The 26,053-nt window shown below is 38.0% G+C and overlaps 1 long non-coding RNA gene across 1 annotated transcript; it reads left to right on the forward strand.

Annotated features, from left to right (window-relative positions):
* The first annotated feature begins 23,199 nt into the window (after window positions 1-23,199).
* Window positions 23,200-25,523, forward strand: LOC120478262 (uncharacterized). The gene is made up of 6 exons (XR_016146822.1): window positions 23,200-23,279; window positions 23,742-23,796; window positions 23,899-23,950; window positions 24,061-24,104; window positions 24,232-24,292; window positions 24,393-25,523. It is a non-coding gene; the product is annotated as an uncharacterized LOC120478262 (long non-coding RNA).
* Window positions 25,524-26,053: the final 530 nt, after the last annotated feature.

Below are 26,053 nucleotides of genomic sequence, written 5' to 3' on the forward strand. Positions count from 1 at the left end.
CTGGAAAATACACGGACAACGAATCTGTGAGTACGTTCACACACATCCAGTAAAGATCCCGTAAAGACACGTGGCGACAGGATCGAAAACATTCACTAATGCATCGCGTACTGTTCCACAAAGCTGGTGAACGATCTCAGCTTCAGCACGGATAGCAAGGAGATCCCTGGTCTCTGCTTCATTTCAGTTTGCAGAATTTTTTTTGTTCTTTCTTTGTTGTTGACAAACACAAACTTTCTTATAAGAGAAAGAGTCGCGTGATGGCATGTGTGTCATCACTTACGCTATTGGTTCTGCCTTTTGTTCACACAGGGCGTGTTTTGGGACTGATCCCGGCAATGTCACCAATTCCTCATCCCGGCATCAATCCGGGGATATGTATGCATTCACACAGAAGGCACTCTTGCAATTTTACGGCAATTCCCTGGGATCAACGCACTACGTGAAAGGGGCTTTTATGTGTGTGTGTGTGTGTAGGTATTGTGAAGTAGCTGTGCAAACCAGTCCAACAGTTTTTCCGTTTTCCTCCTTTTTATTTATTTTCCAAAGCTGCGCACAGAAATGTGAGCTATGAATTGGAAAATGATCTATGACGATGTTCGGAGTCGAGTTTAGAATTTTAAGTCACCTTTATGAAGAGGGGATTGAAGACACCGTGCTTTGCTGTAGAAAAGTGCAGTTAAATGATCTATGACAATGCTCAGGCTTAGAGAGAAATCCCTTTCATTTGCTTTTTTTCCCTTCAGCTTCACATATGTTTGGCGAGAATGTGGATTTCTTTCTGTTTGTTTGTTTGATGTGATTTGTTAGGATTTGTTAAAGATGCGAATTAATCAGCAAGAGCTGATGTATGTCGCTCCACCATATGCCTTGTGTGTTCTTGCCAGTGCCCTGTCTAGATTAGAAATAATCCTGACCAATTTAAGCTCAATTAATAACCAGGACTGTGTGTTTCCACAAATATTACAATATTTTAAAGGGATCATGCGCAACAACATCATTTTTTTTTCTCTCTGGAGTTCATATTTGGTTTCTTGGCCAAAATAAACGCCACAATTTATTTTCCCATGATGACCTTTGAATTTAAATAATTGCAATCGGTTCTTGCAATTCTTGCGATCTCTTACTGATATCTTGCACGATACAGGTTGACTGTCATGTACAGTGGAGTTGTTCCTCGTCCTTCAATAACTGCCTCTTTGCAAAGCCTGCATTAAATTGCATCAGGCTAAAAAGGATAGTTCAGCCAAAAAATGACAGTCCTGTTGTCATTTATCGCATCCTCATGTTGTTCCAAACATGTACGACTTTTTTTGTGCTTGTGTACAACACTTTTTGGATTATACATAAAAAAATGGCGACATCCAATATTACAATTCAATTCACATTATTTGTATAGTGCTGTAATATATATAATTTCAATTCAGCTTTACAGAAATCACACGTATCTACATTGAAATACTACATTGATAATATAACATTGATAATACAAATCATGCAGTTAGAGAACATTGTATTAATTTTAGAACAATGAGCTCATTAAATTAATTATTACAAGTTGTGAGCATAATGATTACAGTGAAATCAGTTTTACACACGTACTACTGAATATTCAGATCAGCCTTGCTCTGATTTGATCCCAGCTGCAAAGCATGCTGGGTAACCATTGCTTCACTGTGACTGAGCGAGCGAATAGCCTGATTATTAACGGCTGCTTGTATGTTAAAGTTCTCACGCACTTGAACAAATGAACAAACACTCATTAAATAAAAGCTGACCAATACTAATTTTTATTAGATACTGCTCAGTTAAATTAAGTTCAGAAAATAAGTTACTCATGCATTTATAAGTAATGTGAACAAAGGTAGATTGAGTGAAACTTGTGAAAGTATTTTTTTCTTTAAGTGTAGATGCTGAAATGTTTGTTTTTTTTACCTTAAGGTGGATTTATTCAGCACTGTTGTTTGGTTGATTGCTAAGCAGCTTCTTTCATTTAAATCATGATTTGATTGACTATAACGGTCGATAAGATTTTACTGTGGAGCTTTTTGATTAATTTGTCTGAACAGATTTATCTGTGCCAGGGATAGAAATTGATTTTAGTTTAACACAGGTCTTCTGCATTATTTTTCATATTCTTTTTAATCATTTTCGGGGGTTGCAGGATGCCAGAGCTGTGTTCCCCAATAAAAAGGTAATTATTACGTGAGGGTTTTAAGCAGGGTCAAGCGTCAGACAAACACACTCAATGCTTCACAGCAGAGTATATGAGTTCGGCTCTGATTGCACAAGCCTTTTTTATTGCTTTGCTCTGATGATATTTCTCACAGCTGACACTGTATTGAGTTTCCAGACAAGGAAAAAGTTGAATCCTCAAGTGATGGTTTTGTTTGTGTCTAGAAAACTGGTTTTCATTCATCACCAAATAATGAAGCCATCCACCTGAAGGACAAACTCCAATTTTCAGTAGTTTATGTGTTCTTTGCTTTCTTTTGCATTAAAGTTGCCTTAAAGGGAATTCGCCGAATAAATTAATTGAATAATCAGGCAAACATTTCCTTTTGTGTTCTACAGACGAAAGAGAAACAGTTTGGAACGACATGACCTGACATCCAGAGTTATTTAAGTATCAAAGAGATATTTGATCATTTTAATTCATATTTTGTAGCCTGCATTTTTATATGTTCTGTTTGTGACACCTGTGGCTGTTAAATGAACTGCAGCCAGCAAATAATTGCTCATGCTCGCACACGTAACGTAAAGAGACTGAACATGATTTAAAGGTACAATATGCAAGACTGTTTCGCAACCAGGGGTCGCTAACCTCTTACAATAACAAAGGCGTATAGTAATGATGTATATTCTGCATTAAGCGTTATTATGGATCTTGTCGTCAAGCTGATGGATCTTTTATGGATGAGTGAATACAGTCATGTTTTTAACATGACTGTAGTATGAAGCAGGGCGCTATTGCTAGACGTATACCAGCGCCACACGCAACGCAAGTCTCGCGGATATAAAGGAATAAGGACATTTCATTCTACCGAACTACACGCTGAATTACTCACACAGGTCAGTTTATTCGAGGAATTAAACTTGAGGTAACACAGCGCTGTTTCACTTGCTCTAACAGTTTCATGATCACACTAAATGGCATTTGTGTGTGTTTAATGCTGTTAGGTTGTTTGTTGGCTGTATGAGACATTAACATTAGAGAATAACATACAGATCATATTCTAACGTTTCATCATGTTGAACTACGTATATAACATTGATTAGTTTTACATACATTAATTTGCTCACCTGTTTGCTCAAGTAACATGCAACACTCGCGTCTCTAAGTCGAAGTTAGTCGCGGACGTGGAGCTCTCGGCATCTCGAAAGATGTCGATCTTCGTTTTAGTCCTCTTTTTGTCTCAAAGTCTGCCATGGTCCATAATGTTTTAACAAAACCCTGCTAGGGACGCTCACGCTGTTGAGAACGCATAACGGGCATAACCGACCCAGTTGTCCACAACCCCTCCATGGTTACTTTCGCCGTACAAGGTCAAACCTGGCGGAAACCGGGGGGAACGCGAATATGACGTCATTGACTGTCGACTCCTCACCCCTGCTCACATGCCCCGTTTCCTTGCTTAAAAAAATGGCAATTTTTTCACGATTTACAAATAGTTGGAAACGTTTGGGATATTGTAAGTAATCAACTAAAGAAAATGTATAACATTGGCCTAGTGGTTTGTGGATATTTTACTGCAAAAATCCTGCATATTGTACCTTTACTGCCCCAATATACTCACAGGAAAGTTTTTTTCATTCTTTGCTTAGAAGTGAAAAGTTGTTGGAAATACCTTTGCAGCAATATACTGCTGCTGAGAGCAACGTTTAGATGAATATGTAAATAATATGTGTTGCACACTTTCCTCCCAACAACAAAAATAACAGCAGGGAGAAAACAAGAGCATCTGATCATAGTGATGTGTTAATGTTTGCAGCAGCTCTGTGATTCACCTGCATCATGTCAAGAGATGTGGTCATTAAAATTACACTCTTATTATAGTTTGATCATAAAGTATATTTGAGGCTATATATATTTGTCTGTGAGACTTTAGTTTGACTTTGAATGAATATCTTTTCTTTGCGTGACACATTGACATTAAAGTACGGAATGACTCTTTCTTTATTATCTTGAACACTGTTGGAGCGTCTTCACTGTCAGGCAAAACTAGGTTCGCACAAAAAAAAAAAAAAAAAAAAGATGGTAATACTCACAGTGATGTTAGGTGTAAAGTGATGTTTATTTACAGTACTCGAGTGGTGAAACAGTCCCATTTGAAAAATAAAAAAGACCAACGCTATATACAAAAGTAAAAAAGAAAAGAAAAGTGGCAAACAAAAACTGCACAAGAACAAACTTTGTCAATGATAAAGAATTGCTCACAGCACCACAATTGCTTGCACGCTCACCAGGTTAATGCATTTTGGCAAGAACTGTTAAAAATCCCAGATGTGTTCTTGTATATTGACACACCCCATTTTACATCGGTTGGTAACTTGTGTGAACTTGACGGCAGAAATATCCCAGCATTCAATTTGGCATTCGAGGAAGGAGTAGGGCTGGGTATCGTAACAAAATGTTCGATAACGATACCTTCGATACCGGTTCCTGAACGATACCTTTTTCGATACCAATTTTATGTAACCAGTTTTAACTAGGTGGTAGTTAATTGAAAAATTCTGTACAAATAAATGTAAATTAAATTAAATATTGGCTACTGGGGGCGGGATATATGCCTTGTGTTAAGCACACATGAAGCTTGCCGCAAAGCACTGGCAAAAGTAGGCTAATGATTATGGATGTGTCAGGAAACAACAGCAAGGATATATTTTAATTGTTTATTAATGAACAAGTGTTTATAAGTCTGCTGGTGGGAAATATGATTATCGCGATGCTGACTCGTCATTCCTGCAGCAGTGAATGCGCGCGCCTATATGGGTTAGGTAATCAAACTAATTTCTAATTGTTTCGTTTAAAAGTAGACATATTTTGACCGTCTATAGTCCTATTTCCCATGTCTATGAGGCAAGTATCCTATATGCTGAGCCTGAGTGTCGGTTCATCTGTGACGCGCTCCAGTTCTTGCAGTCGAAGACAGATGAACTTTGCACTCTGAAGTGTCTGCGTGCTTATCAGATTTACCGTGTTACCGGTGTTGTTCTTAAATTCCACCCCCTGCCAAATTATTACCCCCCTCGTTGAAGTCAGTACCTGATTGCCTAATCCCAACCCTGCCCCTAATCCTCCCCCTCCCCCACAACTAATCCTAAACCTACCAATGCTAGGGGGGTTATAATTTGGCGGGGGTCGCAATTCATCACAACTCCAGTCTTAACGGCAATTATCCTGTCGAAAATATTGCATCGCCAGACTGATCTCATGAAGTAGCGCGTGTATGACACGCCAATTCGTATTTCCCTTTTTGGCGTGCTATGAAGACGCATAATCGCTTTTCAGCGTGTTTTTGAACGCCGTTGACTTAACGTTATTACTGTATATATAAATATATGACTTACCTCAACCCCGTCCCTAAACCTAACCGTCACTGGGGTTAATGGCATTTATAACTGTTCCCTTACCATCCTAGGAAAGAAAAAAAAAAGATCGCTCCCCAGATGTAGATCTACATTTTGCATTGTTTCGCGCGGATATTTGACGGTGTGTAGTGTACAGACACGCGGAATCACTCGGACGTTAATGCCGTAGACATACACGCGGATAGCTCAAAATGCGTAGAGATAATATGTTTACGCAAAAGTCATGATGTCATGTTGGCATCGCGTGCTTCTGGCATCGAGTCTGGCACATAGATAGGCTACACTTTGGATCATTTCCACATATTTTCTATCCATGTGGGTTGGGACGCTTACACACACACACACACTCACATGCGACGAGCTACGTCTCTGGGCAGCCGCGTAAACTAGTGTTTTCCGCCACAGCCTATCATGCTGCATGCTTATTGTTTTACTGACGAGATTAACCACTTAGGTACCGAAAATTGGTACCGAAAAACAAGACATGTTTCGATACTCGGTAGTACCGAGGCAATTCGGTCGGTACCTAAAAAGTACCGAACTCGGTACCCAGGCCTAGGAAGGAGAGGCGGGTCAATACAGTAATTTGTTTTTCTACAATTGTGTATGCTATTTCATCACTAAATTCACTTCTGAGAACATTTGATGTGGGAAATCAACTATGTAGATGTCAAATTTTGGCATTTTTACAAAAATTTATGGCGAATCGAAAATCTGCTCAAACGTTTTTGGAAGTGAGAATCTCCATATGCACACGCGGGTGTTAAGTTAGCTAGTTTGCTCACAGACTCGTTTTACCCCACAGTCAAGAAACCATTGCAGCCTGGCTGTTATCGTCAATAATTCACGTTATGTTTGGTTACTGCAGACGGCGTCTGTGCGTGGGTATTATTGCGCAATACCAGCAAGAACACATCGTCTCAAACTGTCAGCAGTGTTCTGTGTGCTCGTCACCTTGTGAGTTCATTCTTCCAAAAAAAAAATAGCAAGAGCGTTCTCCCCAAGAACACAAGTCCGTCCTTTGCATTCTTGGTTTTGAGAAACACCCACTATTTATCCAGGCCACGCGCTTGGATTTGGCCAGTCAATGGAGAAAACACAACACGAAAGACCAGCAACACAGACACTGACAAACATTGAACACAGGTAACCATGAAAGTAATAAACCAAACGAAAATCAAAAGAAACAAAAGACAACTTGTATATGTGTGTTGTTATGCGCACCGTGGATTTCCGTCAGGGATGGAAATTAAGTGGATATGTTTACATGAAAACCAGTGTGAAAACCAGCATGCTAATGGCGTGCGTTTGCTCCATCCCTCCAGAAGGGAACGGAGAAATGAGGTAAGATGGGTGTTTAAGTGCTGCGCTAGCCAACAGGGAGTCCTTCACATTAAAAATCAGTCTACAGGCTTTTATAGACAACCTAGGAAGTCGGGGAAGATGTCATTTTTAAAGTGTTGTGAAAATACACGAAAATTCGTACAGGTCTTTAATATTTCTTTTTAGCATTACTTTTAATGTCACGTTAAGTTTTTTTATATTTTATTTTATTTCAGTTAATGTTTATTATATTTATAACTAAACATTGTGTTATGTTTTTAGTTGTAGACAGTAACCCTGCTGCCATATCTAAAAATAGATAGAAAAAAGAGGTTCAAGGAAGGAACAACCTACCAGTTGGCCTAAAATACCCCATGTCTTGTGAAGCCTGAAATGGACTAAAGTTTGCATGCAGTCTTTTCAATCCCTGTCTCACATTATAAATGTATGAAGTCTGGGATTGGTCAATGCTATGCTGCATCGTCGTGGTGACCGTTGTCATGCAAACAGTCTCTCCATGGTGATAACTCGGAACATCCGCACATGTCACAATAAGAAAAGATGTGAACTATATATAACCGATAAATAAATAATGCTGCTGCTTGTTTTTGCCAAGCAGAAAATTTGATGCTTTGATTTTTCAGCAGTCAAGCAGGAAAATTACATTTTGACCAGACTTGTATTTGTGGATTCACTTAGTCATTGTGTATCATGAAAAAATACTTTAGAAAACCTGTTTGTTTGACCAATGGAAGACAAGAGAAACCTCCTTGAAAATGCTGAGCAGAAATGACTTATTAAAGCTTTGTAAAAAGAGGTAAATAAATACCCAACATGCATGGAAATTGGATCATGTGCTCGAATGTTTAGGGCTGTCACAGTTTGTGTGTATAAATGTGAAATTATGAGATAGAGAAAGCGAGCGAGTCGTAAAACGTGTTTATGATCTAAACTTTGTTTAATTTCTCTGTTTGTATTAGTGGAGCAGAAAAACGCCGCTCTCAGCAAACAATCGACATCATTTTAAAACCATTTATCCTTTTGATCTGCCTCTTTCTCTTGCTCTCTTTCATCCCAGACTGCTAACCCAACTTTCCTCCCCCCGAACCCCCTCTCAGTCCGTCGTTCTTAATTAAAGCTGAATTAAAAACACACGCATCAGCAGAGGGAATGCATTAACCACCATGTAGGCCAGAGGCGCTCGTGGCGCTGCATGCGAGCTGCTGGGGTGACATCAAATAAAACCCTCATCAGTTCCTTTACCAGCACATTCATGACCAATATTTACTCACCGCAGATGAGCCTACGGAAACACTTAGGATTTAGATTTTGCCGAGCGACGGCAGGCTGCAACACGAAATGGTTAGCAGACAGCCAAAACAATGCTCAATGCAAAGAATAAAATGCAACTAAAAGTATAAGCATGCATCAGTACAAGCTAAATATCTTGGCATGTTATCAACTGTTTAAAGCCTAAGAAAAAAAAGGGACTTTTTTCCAAGTATTTTGATGCAAATATTTTATCACTTGATGAAAAATTAATGTAATAACATTAGTGGGATGTATTTTATGTAAACTTTTAAGATTATCTTGCTAACAACATCATTTGTCTAGTAGAAGTCATGCACTTTTACAATTGATATTTTCTATTATCGAGTTCCAAAATAATATCCTCTGGGTTATCCATCTCATTTAATGAAATACGTTTCTAATTTGTTTATTGCTACATTTTGGGTCATGGATACTTAAACTTTCCATTAAAAACTTCGGTTTTCACAACATCTCCAAATGATAAGTGCTTTGTAATTGAACAAGATCATCAGATAACGCCTTCATGGTGATAATGAATTCTTTTTGGACACCCGAAAATATTAGTCATAAACTTTTAAACCCTTTTTTCGGTGATGGTGCATGAAATGCTAATATAATGGTGCAAATGTATATGCTATGCACTGAAATGGTAAGATAAAACCATGGTTTTACATGATATATGGGTAACGCTTTCTTTTACAGTCCACTTACCCATGTAAATACTAAATACTTATTTTAGTAACTACAATTACTGGGTAATAACTAGTACTAACCCTGAACCTACCCCTGTTCCATGTACTTACCTTATTTTAGCCAGTACTTTCTAGGTAAGTACACTATAAGTACACTGTAAGTACTGTACAGTAAAAAGAAGTGTTACCGATATATGAATGTCAACCATACATTTTATGAAAGTACCATGAAATTACCATCTTGTATTACACTCTAAAAATGCTGGGTTGTTTTAACCCAATTTTGGGTAAAATATGGACAAACCCAGCCATTGGGTTACATTTTTAAATGACATTTTCAACCCAATGGCTGAGTTTGTCCATATTTTACCCAAAATTGGGTTAAAACAACCCAGCATTTTTTAGAGTGTATCTTTATCATATCATGGTAAGCACATTTCAATGACAGTTACTGTTGAAGTTGTAAAACCATAATAAATTAAAACAGAAATGATTTTAGCCGTGGAAACAATAACTTGTAAGTATGGCACAAACTAAATAGTTACCATGGTAATTCTTCTGAAAGGGGTATCTTACATGAGCTATCATCAGTGTTTAATGATGCTGTTTTCCCAAACATGCTGTTTCTGTAGAGGTCCCTCGTTCTCCTCCTCTTCCTTCTCTGAAGTTCAAAGTTTTCTCTCTTCAGCCTGAAAGGCTCCGTAGCAGGCGCGAGTCTGCTCGAGATGTTTTGTTTTTCACAGATTTAAAAAAATTAATAAATAAATAGGATGCTGATCAGAGCAGGCAAGACCGCAGGAGCTGCAGCGGGGCATTAGCATCAAATCACCAAACACCGCTGTCGACACTTCCAGCCAGCAGTGAATGCGAACACTAGATTGCTAATTAGCTGTGTAGTCTACACTGAAAGCATGCATAGCTATCATTAGCTTTAATTGTGAATCCTGAAGCATCACTATTATCTCATATACTTTTAATTTTAAACAAAGCAGATGTAGCCGCTGTGTCACTCTGCAATGCACATAGTCAGGTCTCATCTCTGAATGAATCAGTGTTTCGGAATGAATCATTTAAATGATTCTATAGCCCTTTCACAAAGCCATCCCGGTAAATTACCGTAAAATTGCCAGAACGACTTTACTAGTAAATTCAAAATGGGATGTTCACACACTCAACAGCGTTTCAGATTTTTACCGGTAAGAGACCATTTACACATCAGATCCAAAATACCGGTAAACTCTTTGAAGATGTCATTAACCAAAAGTTTATGCCTTGTTCTTGAAGAAGGCTAGTTATAATTTGTAACAGTATCGCTAAATGTTGTTGACGAATCTCTTCATCTGCCCAGAGAAGGAGAAGAGCTTTAGTTGGGATGGGAGCCGTTGCTCTTTCAACGGCTTCTGATTGGCCAAATTCACTTCTTACATTAGTGCTTTCTGACCTTGTATGTGCAAAATACTGGTAATCTTCATTCCGCGTTCATACAGCGCATAGACTGGTATTTCCTGGTAATGTCACAACTGCCAGGAACCAATTTACTGATACATTTGTAAAGATTGTTCACGCACGATCTGTTACCAGTAAAGACGGTGAAAGGGTCTAATGACTCATTCATATATGTTGCAGAATGAATCAGCATTTTGGAACAAAACGGTTGAATGCCTTGAAATTGTTGCCAGCATTATATTTTATGCAACAGTTTAAAAAAACTCTAAACAAAATGTCTTTACTTCTTGAATTTAAGTCTCTAATTTCATTCTTCAGATATTCACACAATATGTTTTTTTTTACTTAAAAGTTTACTTGAAGGGTTAGTTCAATTTTTTTTTATTAATTACTCGCCCTCACGTCGTTCCAAACCCGTACGATTTTGATCATCTTCTGAACACAAAAGAATATATATTTTTTATGAAATCAGAGAGCTTTTTGTCTCTCCATTGACAGCTATGCAACTACCACTTTGACATTTCAAAAAGTCCATTATGTGACTTCCATATAAATTGAGCGGTTTAGTGCAAATTTACAGACTTTATATAGTGAACAGATTTAATTTAGGCTTTTTTCATAAACATAAACATTGAACATAAACAGAAGCTCAACCATACATTTAGCCTATTTCTTAGGCATGGGGTCTTCCTTCAATTTAAATTTGTAGCTGTTGTTCCAGCCAAACCCCCAGCCTGTGATGAGACCCGTAATTTTTCCGGGCTGGAGCACCCCGATAACAAGTGTCCAGGCATGCTGTAGTCACCACGGATGCCTCCAACACAGGCTGGAGAGCCACGTACAACGGGCATGCAGTAGCGGGGATCTGTATGGTACCCCAACTGCATTGACACATCAACTGCCTCAAGTTGCTAGCAGTACACCTTGCTCTTAGCTGCCTCAAAATGCTGCTGGTCAGCAAGCATGTGCTGGAAACTCAGACAACACTGCGAACTTTACGTACATAACCATTAAGGTGGTCCACGCTTCCCTTGCATGTTGCAACTCGCCTGCCATCTCCTTTGGAGTCAGAAGCATTTTATATCGTTTTATGCCTGATAAATCGTGCAGCCGACGAGCTCTCATGACAGACGCGAGAGTGGGAGACTCCATCCCCAGGCGATTCAGTTGATCTGGGACCACTTTGGGGCTGCACAGATAGATCTATTCCCTGACCGAGGGGACCCTCGGCACTGATGCACAGGCACACAGTTGGCCACGGGGCCTACGCAAGTTTGTGTTTCCCACAGTGAGCCTTCTTGCACAGAGACTGTGCAATGTCAAGGAGGACGAGGAGCAGGTCTTGCTAGTTGCCCCTTATTAGTCCAACCGGACCTGATTCCCCAAACTGATGCTCCTCTCGACAGCCCCTCCCTGGCCCATTCCTCTGAGAGAGGAACTCCTTTCTCAGGGACGGGGCGCCATTTGGCACCCTCGTCCAGATCTCTGGAAACTCCATGTCTGGTCCCTGGACGGGATGGTGAGGTTCTAGGTGATCTACCACAAGCTGTCATAGACACCATCACTTCTGCAAGAGCCCCCTCTACAAGGCATGCTTACACTCTGAAGTGGAACCTGTTTGTTGACTGATGCTCTTCCCTCTTGGAGCAAAGGCTGTCTCCATCCACCCTCAAAGTATATGTTGCCTCTATTGCTAGACATCATGATGCAGTTGATTAAAAAAATCCTTGGGTAAGCACAACCCGATCATCAGGGTTCTGAGAGGCGCAAGGAGACTGAATGTTTACCCTTTTAGGACCTATCTCTGGTGCTGAATGCACTGCAGAGACCTCCTTTTGAGCCATTGCAGGCAGCAGAGTTAAAAATCCTGTCTAGGAACACAGTTGCTTGCTTTGGCCTCCATCAAGAGGGTAAGGGGCTTGCAAGCATTTTCGATCGATGAATTGTGCCTGGAATTCAGACTGGCAGACTCTCACATCATCCTGAGACCCTGGCCTGGATGTGTGCCCTATGTTCCTACCACTTCCTTCTGGGACCAGGTAGTGAACCTGCAAGCGCTGCCCCAGGAGGAGGCAGACCAAGCCCTGGCTTTTCTCTGACCTGTTCATACTCTGCGCCTGCAAAGTCTCAGGACCTCAGACCAGCTCTTCATCTGTTATGGAGGCCAGCAGAAGGGAAAGGGTGTTTCCTAGCAGAGGTTGGCCCACTGGATAGTGGATGCCATCATCTCGGCCGACCTATCCCATGACGCAACGTGACCCCAGATACCCCACTCGGAGTGTAGCTTCTTCTTAGGCACTGGGCTTTATCTAGGTTTTATAGCCTTCATGTTGAGGCGGCAGCCTACCGTGTGTTCTCTTCTCATAGTTGGTCAATGCCGTAGGCCCAAAGTGTCGGCTTGCTGCACCATTCCCCTCCTATGGACCAGATACGTGTATGATTTCTGCTCCAGTTGAGTTCTCCATTAGCCAAACCCTGTGGAGTTCCTCCACAGCCCTCGGCAGTCGGACGTGGCGGAGCATCCGACGCCAGGCCTAGCACTTATATACATTGGTGGAACCTTTGCTAGGCCGGGTTCCATATGTTGTGATCCCTACTGGGATCCCATCTCTGTATTCTTCCACGCTACGGCTCCCTGTGGAGAGCCCATGTCTTTCGCTTAGCAGAGCCCACCTCCCGTCTCTGACTGGTATTGTCTCCCTTATGCTATAGGCCGGAGCCACCTCAGTGACATTTCATATGTTGTACTGTCCGGAAACACCCAGTCCATATGTGTTACTTACACATGATACCTCCCTGTGGGCATGATGTGGTTTCTGTAGTGTCTCCCTTTCCATTGAAATGACACGATTTTCAAGTGTTATCCATTAGGTCTGACTGTATGGGTCATGCGGAACAGCAGTAACAGACCTTCTCTGCGTGAGTCCTGATTCCGCTCAAACAGTTGGGGGCAGACCAGGAGACTCGAGCAGAATGCTGGAAGGGCCAGCAACAGTGGCATGTTCATAGATATCCCCGTTCTGTCGGTCAGTCGACTTTCCCTCCTTCAGGGAATGAGGGTTAAATGCGTCATGGTTTGGCAAACTTAATAAAGGACACCTTATGCATCAGTCGAGACTCTCTTTTTTGGATCCAAGGGCTGCTACAATAAATTTTGGTCAACGTTTTCCACATATGAAGTAATTTCTAGCGAGAAAATATAGTACTTAAATACTCACCAAGTGAGTATTTAAGTACTATATGAGTATTCTACTTAGTTTTCACCAAAGCTCACTCTATTTGGCTGTATCATTAAAACGATCATTAAACCGCTGCGCTGCCTCGGAAGTTTGTTCCAAATCAGTTTCGTAAGGTACCTTTGTGCACAGACGCTGCCTGCAAAGTCATTGCCTGATAGGGCAGCGAGGAATCAAGTCTGTTGCCTAAGTTTTCAGATTCAGCCTTGGTCTTCCATTTGACAATTTAATTTTTTCCATTTTCGAAATCATTATTTGATCAAGTTCAAATATTACACAAAACTTTTTCTACACCGTTGGGTTATTTTATTTATAACCCATCAGTTGGGTTAAAGGGATACTCCACTATTTTTGGAAATAGGCTAATTTTACAACTTCCATAGTATATTTTTTTTCCTACTATGGAAGTCAATGAGACCAGAAACTGTCTGGTTACTGATTTTCTTCTAATCGGATGAATTCATTTGAAAACGGTGAAACTCAACTGTTTAACTCTGGGGAAGTTGTAAAAGAGCCTATTTCCAAAAAAACTGGAGTATCCTTTTAGATATATTTTTTGCTCTGAGACAGTCATCAGACATCAGCTGAAGCCTAATTATGAAAGGCAAATAATATCATTTTATGATTTTTATAATTCTTTAACATTAAGTTCTGTGTACTGAGATGTTCCTAAAACTGATTTAGGAATAAATCCTAAAACTGATCAACACTAAAAGTGTCAATTTTTTTTTTTTTTTCATTCTCCGGAGAATCTGATTGATTGTAAACTAATACTAGCTATCCCAGTTTGCTCAGGCGCAGGTTAACATGAATCAAACTGATGTAATGGTCAGGTTGTTCTTAGCAGAGTGAGAGCTTGTACGGGTTTGTGTTTTTCTTTTAAGGTGGGGGTCTCTGAGATCACAAAGAAATGGTGTAAAATATCTAATGACTTTCACAGACCATCCACAGAGACAATCACATGTCTGTCTGCTCCTGCATTATGTGAGTGTGTGTGTGTGTGTTTTAACACACGTTCTGACAGTTTCATGTTACCAGACCATGAACGTCTGCTCTGGACACTCCATCCTTGACATAGAGATGGCTATAAAAATGTGTGTGCGTCTGTCTGTGTGACTCTCATAATCGAAGTGCAGCTGGAGAAGGAGTTTTCAGTCTTATGAGCTGGATTGGAAAGAGATTAATATTTAATAGATGGTTATTTTCTCCCTGCTGTGAAAAAGCAATACACCAATCAGCATCAGTGCACTTCTATTAGACGACTCGATGCTTACTCTCTCTGACTAATGAGAATGCGAAGGTTATTCACGTCCAGCACAAGCAAACAAAACAGACTGATGGAAAAGAAAAAAAGTCAAGAAAAAGAGAGAAGCTGTAGAAAACTGAAAAAAAATATGATGCTGATCATGCACAAAAGTTTTGGGTTCAGGATTTTTTTTTAGAGCTCACACGAATAAAGGCCAGAGCAGGCAACATATTTGGCCCTAGGTCCTAAACTATTTTTTTCTGCGCTCTAATTTGCTTTGTTTAAGACGAGATAGGTTCTCAACATGAATTTGTTATTGCTGTTTCCATGACGGCTGAGTCATGCCCCTAGCAACCGGGTCACCATCAAAAGCATAAGTCACAGTCCAATTTGTGAGTGGCAATCTTTAGCATTTTGTATTCAAGGAATACATTGGTCTGCGTGTGTGTATCTGTCTTTGGCTGTGGTTTAGGCCTTATTTGTTCATGTGTGCGTGTGTGTGTGTGTGTGTGTCTTCGTGTGGTAAAGGGTCAGTTTTTTAAGCATATTTTGATATATGTAAGAGGCGCTGATTTCTGTCTGTTAATTTCACACTTGGTTGACCACTCAATGCGCTTTAACCAGAAGAAAATCCTCTCCTTCACCTTCCCCCTTCTCTCACTCTCTTTTTGCTGACAAAGGTATAAGAAAAAGTGAAAGAGAGAGAGAGAGAGAAAGAGAACAACAAAGACACAGAGCCAGAGGCATAAAAACGTGCGGGTCACTAACCAAATCCCTGCGTGGGATCTCAGTCTCTCGGCCCTCTTTTACTCGTACTCATATTCATACCCCAGAGCTCTGGGTTCTGTCAATCCTGCACTCCACAACCTGACAGCCTGAGGCGTAAGCCAGCAGGGCATTACCCACAATCCCCTGCTCAGCCTCAGCCCTCCCTACGCCCTATCATAATGAGAAATCATTTGCAAGAGTTCCACACAATGAGAAAGAGAAAACTGTGCATGATTTAAGATATGGTTTAGGCACACATTTTAAACAAATTATTTTATAATAAGGGTATATTAAAATTTGATAATATGATACTAAGTGGCGTCTGAGCCCTCTCTGGCTCTACAGTGCCCCAATGTGAATATGTGGGGAAAAATGGAACTGCAGCATGGTCTAATTGAGAGCCATTGGGGCAGATTTCAGACTGCCCATGCAGCTTATTTTCACGCTATCTTACATAAACCTTGCTCCAGAGCAAGACAATATCAGTCTGCTTCATCTTTGTGTATAATATAAGTCTGCATCAGGCCAGTAACTAGTTGGCAGGTCTGTTTTTCTTATGTGGAGTAATGCATCAGAATAATGAAAGTAGAAATCCTTTAGTTTTAATGTGGTCATGTGAATAGCCTTTATATTGGTGTTGTGTTTGTTTTAAGACTTTCTATTCCTAAAATTCCTCTGCAACTTGTAATATTTTAAAATAGCATTCGGAGGCAATACATACTACATTAAAGCAATTCTGTGTACTTATAGCGAATCAATCGACATTAGAGTGTAACGCCCAGCTGAATAACGCAACCTCTGCAAAAGGTGTTGCAGAGAATACAATATAAAGCTTATGAAATGTTTATCATAAACTGGCGCTAAGACCTATTATCTGCCCTACCTAAATTAATGGATCCGCTAATGGGTTTAGAATCTGATTTCTTTAAAGTGAACCTATTATTAATATTATTATTGTTGTTTTTTTGAGCACGAGAAAGGTCTGCAAAATAACAAACACATAAAAATTTGAAAAATTATGTATTTTTGCACATTCAATTCATGAAAACCTATTTTAGTGAAGCCCAAAAACACAATCAAGACTGCAAGAGGGCATAAGTCCTCTTTAATATATTAATAGTTATTTTAGTAATAATTATCTTAGACAGAAAAGATGGAAAGCATACTGAGACTTATTTTCAAAATGTGTTGCGCAATTCTTTAAAAAAAGTCTTTAACTTTCAGCAAAAAGATTTGCTCCACCTCTGAAATGACTTTCCTCTTTGACATGACAGTGCCCACATTTTATGATCCAATGAAAACCTGATGGATAAAATCAAGTCACGCCCTACATTTTATTCTTATTATATCCTTTTTCACTCATATATGTCACATCTATGTACGATTGATTGATTGATTGTGAATGCCCTTCCATGTTAACTCTAGTCCACTGCTTCTCAATGTATTCTCCTTAGAAAAAAAAACCCAAAACAATATCACAAACTTCTGCACAAATTTAGGCAAATAAATTAATAAATGCAAAAATCTATCAATTGTCGCAGCACGATTTAAATACGCAACTGACATTTTCTACAAAAAAGTAATTTAATTCAAGTAAAATTAATTTAATTATGATTTATTTGAACATTGGTAGGCAAAGTTGAGACAAAAATGAAACGGCTGATAACTAAATTAAGTCTCTTGAGCTGTGAGAGAGCAACTTCTGTGAAATCAAATATCTCTGGGTTTGAACATCGAGTTGGACAGGCTTAAATTCTTCATGATGAAAAATTATAAACCTTATCTATTTGAGATGAAGTAATATTAAACGAATGTATGTGTTCACACTCATACTGCCATACACATATACACAGGGTTCAGTGCCTAGCCATGCTTATTACAGTAATAAAATCATATAAATTAAATTAGACCTGTTTCTGAAGCCTGGGCTGTCAAAGTCACCGTGACTTTCATCGGTTATAGAGAGAGAGATCTCAGGAGATATAGCCTGTGAGAATGAAAGGAGAGGGGGGGAGAGGGAGAAAGCAGGAAGGCATATGAAATTGGAGCATGTCAGAGAAAAGCAGGGGATCTGAATTTAAAAAACAGCCAGAGATGCAGAGAAGGAGTGGGCGGGAAATGGAAAAATAATGAGAATGAAATTGTAATTATCCACAAATAGAGTATGGTGTCCCATTTCTTTCTTTCTTTTTTTTAACATTGGAGACACGTGAGAATTATTATATTACATAAACTAATGTTTAGCAAAATGTCAACATACATGTACAAATTCAAAGTTCTTCAAATATGGTTATTCCCCCTGGTGACTTTGGCATGTCCCAATTTTATCCAACAGACAAAATTGATGTGCTGATGCGCTATTCAATTCATTGTAGTAAAAAATAAATAGATAATTAAATTATTTTAAATCTCACATTTTGTTTGTCAAATAAATTAAATTATTTTTGCCCATTTGCCTATTTTTGCATGATTTCTGCCCATTAAAGTAAATGGAAAGCACCTAAAGTAATATGGATCATATATTAATTCAGTAGTTCAGTATTTGTTACATCTTTTATAAAAAAATAAATAAATAAAAGTCTCTTATTCTCATTAAGGCTGAATTTATTTGATCAAACATACAACAAAAGCATATAATAGCAATAACTACTTTTCTATTTGAATATTTGAATAAATATTTAAATATTTTCAGCATCATTACTCCAGTCTTCAGTGTCACGTGATCCTTTTCACACCAAAATAATCTAATATGAAGAAACATTTCTGATTAGTATTATTATCAATGCTGAAAACAGTTGTGCTGCTTAATATACGTGTGGACCATGATAGCTTTGTCAGGAATTTCTTTTTGAAATTTATTTGAAATATAAATCTTTTGTAACATTTTAAAAGCATTAACTGTCACTTTTGATCCATTTGACTAAAAGTTAATTTCTTAAAATAAAAAATACATACTGACCTCAACATTTAAATGTTAAGTGTATTTAAGTGCATCCTTCTGGTCCATTTTGGACCCTATTCAGGTGGTAACATGAAATAAGAGTAAGTGTAGGAAAGAGAGGTAATCAGAGTCCGAGAGAGAGAAGGAAATCTAAATGGACCGAGGTATTATGGGAGATCAGATTCATCATTAGGTCAATAAAGATTGTTCACCTACTCATATTCTCTCTCTCCTGCCTTGAGTCATATTAGGTCCTTCACTAGATCAAAAAGGCATCAGCTTTCTTATCACTTAAACAGGCTCTGAAATGGATGCCTAATGCACACATGGCTCAGAATTCATTAGGACTGAGCTAGATAAGACCTTAATGCATACTAAACATCTCTGCTCCATATGTGGCTTTAGCAGCATACATTAAAGGAAACTTGCATTCTGTTGGTTTTGCTCTACGGATCTGGTTCCACTTGCCCTGGAGGTTTAGACGCAAGTAATTACACTGCAAAAGACACTCAGAGATGTTACGGACATAGTCTAACTACAGTATACACTTTAACTTAAATCTCTCATGAGAAAAAAATACATATCTTGTGGTTGTCTAATTACTTTTTCTTAAGCTGTAAATTTATTCCTCCGGTCCAAGTCAGGCTGATTAAGCATTTTCACCCGCATTTGATCGTTCAAACACAAGCTATTGCAACAATATAGCTGAGATAAAAAATTCATAAAGGAAAAATCTAATCAGTTGAAGCTGATATTTCCACAGTGTGCCCAGAAAATAAAACTTCACACTAATAAATTACTACTCAAATATTTACTAAACACAAAAAAATAAAAATAGAAGCGAGATAAGAAAAATATATTCCTGATAAAATGACTAATTTTACAGATTAAATGCAAAGAGAAAAAAACAAGTGTGGACCTATTAATTTATATAATAAACACACATACACGCAAGCAAAAAAGACCATACACCATCTCCAACGTCTGCCTTTGGAGGGATTTTACCAAATTTAGTGTTATATTTGGACCATGGAAATATCATTCATCCCAGAACTGTTGAAGTACTGAGGGAGAATGTATATACATGTAAATTTTGCTCTGATTTTGCAAAGCAATCCTTCACAGTACATTTGGGAAGTAGGTAATCCTCGTCCAATAATGCTTATTTAATCTCACCATAAAAAAGACCTAATAATTGCCAGTATTTTTTTTTTTTTCAGCCACGTGAACCATTGTTTGTGGAATGTAAAATGAAGAGAACAGGTGAAAGCAGCAGGTCTAGGAAGGTGATGATGTTTATGTGTTATATCTGCTGTGGTTTGCCATCTGGGCATCTGATTATAAATGAATGATTATTTCATGTCGCACACCAAGAATCCTAAGTGAGATTTTCACCAGAGAGAGAGAGACAGATGTGCAAATGTGCATGTGCTAAAAGAGCAAAGCGCATCTCTATAAGACTAAACAGAATGTGGATTGAGTCAGAGCATAACCATCTGGCTTTTAGACCTTCTGCATCGGCCAAACAGAAAATGCATTCATAAAAAAATGTGAAGTGGAATACTGTGGTACACTATGGAGAAGCATGTACATGGTATACTGTCTATACACACACAAATGTTGGTTCTTCAGCGGTTCTGTGAGATGGTTGAGGTGCAATATAGCACCGCTGCCATACAAACAACCCGTTAAGCCCCTGTATAATTATTTAAAGGTTATCTAACTCTTTATTAGTCTCTTAGTGTTGTTGGGGAAATGATTAAGAAATGTGTTTGACTAGTGTTTAATGTCATGTGACGCGTTTTCAGCTTATTTACATAATTTTATTTTCATTTTAAGGCTTTTGTTCGGCAGCTGTTGCTGCCAGTCATTTGACTGTTTTATCATCTAACTGTTTGGTATTGTATTAGTTACAGATTGTCATTTGTATGTAATTTAAGAAAACAGAAAAGTACTGTATAAAAATACAGTATTTGTTCTGTGTATATGTATAATAGTTAATTACTGTAATTTATCATTAAAGGAGAAGTTCACTTTAAAAAAAAAAAAAAAACTTTTGCTGATAATTTACTCACCCCCATGTCATCCAAGATCTCCATGTCTTTCTTTCTTCAGTCGAAAAGAATTTAAGGTTTTTGATGAAAACATTCCAGCATTTTCTCCATATAATGGACTTCAGTGTGAACCAAACGGTTCAAGGTACAAATGAGAGTTTCAGTGCAAACTGTTCAAAGGGCTTTAAAAGATTCCAGATGATAAATAAGGGTCTTATCAAGCAAAACGACATTTGAGCTTATAAAACTTAAACTTATAAAACTTTTATAAGTTTTGAGCTTATACATTTGAGCTTATAAAACTTTAAACTTTAAATTAGCGATTGTTTCTCTTCATAAGACCTTTATTCATCGTCTGAAATCGTTTAAAGCCCTTTGAACAGTTTGCACTGAAACTGTCTTTTGGACCTTGAACCGTTTGGTTCCCATTGAAGTCCATTATATGGAGAAAAATCCTGGACTGTTTTCATCAAAAACCTTAATTTGTTTTCGACTGAAGAAAGAAAGACATGGACATCTTGGATGACATGGGGGTGAGTAAATTATCAGCCATTTTTTTAACTACTCCTTTAATATCATAATACTTAAAACAGCAGAGTTGTTAATTTAGAGATAATTTTACAGAGTTTTGATTACAATTTAAAATAAAATAAAACCTGAAAAAAATCTGTTAGTTTCTGTAAAATTAGGATTATTATTTTTTTTACAGTCTATTTCCTGAAGATAACGAGGTTCAACCTTTTTGCACTTTTCTACATACCACCATTTGACAAAGATGCTGAAGTGGTTCACCTCTAATGCTATTTAGCACCCCTTTTCTACACTGTACTCAAAAAAAAAAGTTCATTAGACGACGACACACATTCCAAATAGTACCAAGCATTCACATAACCTTATCATGTCGCATGGTAATGTAACAAGTGATCTTCAGTAATCATCATAAGAAAAAGATGTAAATGCTATTTTGCGTAAAATGTGTGTAAAGAACGCTGAAAATGGAAGATCAAGAAGTGTGCAATGCATTGTGGGAATGGGATTCCGTGTATACAAGACTGTAAGCTACTGGAAATTGTGGAAATTGTGGTACATGTAGAAGATCTCTCTTGGGCTGTTGTCATTTTCCTCTATTGGGGACTTTGATTTTGAAATTAGCTGATGAAGTGACCAGGTGTAAACAGACCCATAGTGTCGGCCCAGATCCGACCCAGATCTTGTACACTTGGATTCCATGCGGCCCAGATGTGGGCTGACACATCTGGAGGTTTTCCATGCATAGCCTATACAAAATTTGCATACTTCATATATACAAGATACACCTTTAAGACGTAGTAAGAATGCTATTCTGAAGTAATATATGTTGTATATTTTTTATAATAATCAGTAGACATAATGCATCTCTAAACATTTCAATAGAATTTGCAAAAAATTTGCATTACACTGCATGAAAAGTGGGATTTTCGTCAGTAAGCGGCACTGTAGATTGTCGTGGAAGTTCAGGTTTACGACTGCACACGGCAATTTACAGGTAACACTCAAAACTGCCGTGAATTGCCGGAAATTGACGTGGGCCTTGCTTGGCAGTTGTCCCCCCATTGTCCCCCCTTCTCCTAAATCTAGAGGAGGCTTTGACATGTAAATGAAAATGCTGTGAGCTATACACATGCAAATAAGGGTAGGGGAGTTTCACCCCAGGTAACATTTTTCTGAAAGGTATAACTTCATTCTAAGACAAGATCAGGCTCAGTATAACCTAATTGCTGTGTTTTTTTTGTTTTTTGTTTTTTTAACATTGCACATAATGCACAACAATTACAACAATAACATGACATCCAAAAAGATAACAATCAACAAATAATAATTTCACAATAAATAAGAAACAAATAAAAATAGGACAGAATTGAACAAATGAAATAAAAACAGGAAAGGGACTATCTCTATTGTGTATAATATTATGATTTAAGAGAAAGTTAGAAACCAGTAATTTGTACTATTTAAAGAAAGAAAATTAGCTTCAATTAGCTTCAATATTCTTTAGCAAATACAATTGTATCACTACATTTTTATCGATACATTTGAGAGACAGAATATACTGAAAACTAAAAATTAGACCAAAAAAAAAAAAACTTCAAACAAGGTTTAGAATTATTCATTTTACTCTTATGAATATGAAATTTTCCTAATAAAATTATAAGATTCATCATAACATTTAAGGAAGAGGTTTTCAAAATATATGATAACATCTTTGATGTTAATTCACAGTTATAAACAGATGTTTTTTGTTTTTGTTTTTTACAATTTTTTTACTGGTTTATTTATTTTAAGTAACCTAATAAAGTTATTTATTTATGCATATATGTATTTTTACATTTCATGGTAGCCTATTTAGGTATATCCACCTTATTCCTAATTTAAAATGAACTAACAGCAGCAGAAAAGTCAAGGACAGCCGGCGACAGCCTTTCAACCTGAGTCAAAAACCAGTGAACGTAACTCTGATTGGCTGAGGCAGCATATCGTCATAATCCAACCTGTAACGTCAGCCACTCTGATTGGCTGAGGCAACGTGCCAGGCATGTGGCGTGTTTTTTAATCAGAAAGTAACTACACAGATATTCAGCCTGCTTCGCCGTCATGATCGCTGGGGAACCCATCTTTTCCTCTAAATTGAAGGTAAGTTCGTCCAGCTTAGTGAATTCTATGTCCATGTCTACTTATAGTTTTTGGTAGTTTAGCGTTTTTGTCTTAAACTTCACAAATCGGCTGTGATTACTGCCGCGAATGTCCAAGGGTGTTAACCTAACGGAACAGTTTTTTGTTTTGCGTTAGCTTGCTGCTCTTAATTCTTTTTTTGTTTCATTTCAATTTGAACAAATTTGGGACACTAAACTGTACGTTGGGTTGCACGTTGTTATCTGGCTGCAAGTTAGCTACCATTCTTTGATAGTAATCAAACTAACTCATTTACTCTGAATATCGTCAGAAATTATGAAAAAATAATAAGTGCCAGGGTCCTAAAACAAAGCGCGTAATGTGCTTGTATGCTCTAGTGTAGGCTATCCTTGTTTGTAAAATTGCATCACTTTGTGTGATGAGTGAAATCTTCAGATGTTTGTGATTTGTTTTGTCTCTCAGGGGCTGTTAGGAGTGAGGTGTCCTTCGCTGATGGGAGAAAAAACACCTAAATAAGGTAACGTTACGTGTTGTGATCTCATCCTCTTTTCTTTTGAACAGACCCCAGTCAAATAAAAAGTAAAACTAAACTAATTTGGATTAACGTCTGTGTTTATAGATGACTTTGAGCGTGAGACAGTGGTGAAAACGCCAAAGAGAACTGGAACATGGCATGTTATATTCAGTTATAAATGTTTGACCAAGTTTTTAAATATCTTATAAATCTGTTCAGTTTCATCATTTGATAATAACTTTTAAAACACATTTTTTTGTGGTATAGATGCAGTGACTGAGACTGGGAGATGCAGTGACTGAAACCTGGTGGTAAGTGTTGATCTATTGGCAGTGGAGAAGACACTTTTAATAGACACCTTCTCTCTTGTGAGCTAGCAAACTTTGTTATTCTAATTAGAGCATTGTAAACATCACCAAATGTGTTCGTTTATTTCAGTGTTCCAGAAAAAGGTCCTGAAACTACTGGTCGACATCCGCCATCGCCTGAAGGAAACCAGGTAGTGGATGCAGAAGAAACATATTTTTGCTTACAAATGTGGGGACTTGGGGCAGATTGCCTTTGCATACATCTAAATCATGTCTTTTTCAACTTTGCAGAAGGGGTCATGAAATTCGTTTCCACAGCCACTGAGGTGTATGTACATCAAGGTGAACCTCAAGCACGCGTCGCAAAGACTTAAATTCACTTCGCCCTGATGAGCCAAGCCTACAGGACTTGAATTAAGAGTTTTAAAGGGATAGTTCACTTTGAAATTATTTTTTGAAATGTTTTGGCTTACGTCAAGGGCATCAGTCAGTCATATAATGGAAGTCTATGGGGATCTCTTAAAAGAGCATGCACAGAGAAGTACAAATTAAACATGATTTAATGAATCATAACTGTAAGTACACGTTGATGGCTTGAGATACGAGACGAGCGGTTTGTGTGAGAAAATGAACAGTGTGTGTGTGTGTGTGTGTATATATATATATGATCTGCGCATGCGGTGGAAACCGCCAGAAGCGATCTTGCACTGGTACGTCACTCATTGTTTACACAGATTTCGGAAGTTTTACTGTGAAGATCTAAACATATTAAGATGTATTGCATTTTGTGTATATCTAAATATATATATATATATATATATATATATATACACACACACACACACACATTTATACAATATAAATACTGTTTGTTTTCTTTCCCAAAACGCTCATTTCGTGTCTTAGTCAATCATTGTGTACTTAATTTATGAGTCATTAAATCATGTTTAATTTGGTCTTCTTTGTGCATGCTCTTTGAGGTGGTGACCATAGACCTGCATTATATGACTGACAGACAACAACAGTTTGACCTAAAAATATCAAAATTGAAAATACTGTGGAAACAAAACCACCTGCATCTTGGATGCCCTTGAGATAAGATAAAACATATCAAAAATTTATTTCAAAGTGAACCATACCTTTAAATTACATCCTTATTATTCGTTCATAATTCTGGCTCCACTGTACATTGTGTTTGATATATCTGGTGCCCAATTCTGATGCCATTCAGGGCAATTTATTTTTGAATAGAGATGCAATATATTATTGATTTATTTGTATAACTGTAGTGCTGTATGTATGTATGTTGTCCCATGTTTCCAGAGGGTGGAGGACATGTTTTCTGTGCTTTGAAAGATGTTCTCCTATGCTGTGTACATAGTTTTGTGTTTGTTCTAATAAAGCTATTTCTTTGAATAAACAGTATGTGGCAAATGTTCCTTTCCTCAATAAATTCATGTCCTTGATGGTAATAATAATTTAGTCCATAGGATAACAATGACATGAATAAACAACATAATAGCATATCATATGAATATATATATATATATATGATTATTATTATTATAATTTTATGTCGGCTGACCAATAGTAACAGATCTGCCAACCAATCACGAGTGATTTTCTTGTTTAAATGTAGTGAATTTCAACCAATACTGAGTGAGGAAATTCAAGCCATTCTCTGGCAAGGCGCGCGCAGTGCTGCTATTCATATGCTAATTAGGGCCATTCGCACCTCCGCGAGCGCTGCATGCATACGTCATGGTTCGTTTCCGTCAATATGTGGCACAGTGGAACGCGACGTTCACAGTCTGTAAATTGTCGTTAACTGCCGAAAATTAGGGAGATTTCCGGCAGTTTACGGGGACGAAAATCCCACTTTTCATGCAGTGTTAGTTTACTGTTTAATCGCTTTTTTCTCTTCTGTCCAGTCTTAAGTTTGTTCACTTGCA

The sequence above is a fragment of the Pimephales promelas genome, chromosome 16, assembly GCF_988280905.1.
Source record: "Pimephales promelas chromosome 16, fPimPro1.hap1.1, whole genome shotgun sequence".
Taxonomy (NCBI): Eukaryota; Metazoa; Chordata; class Actinopteri; order Cypriniformes; family Leuciscidae; genus Pimephales; species Pimephales promelas.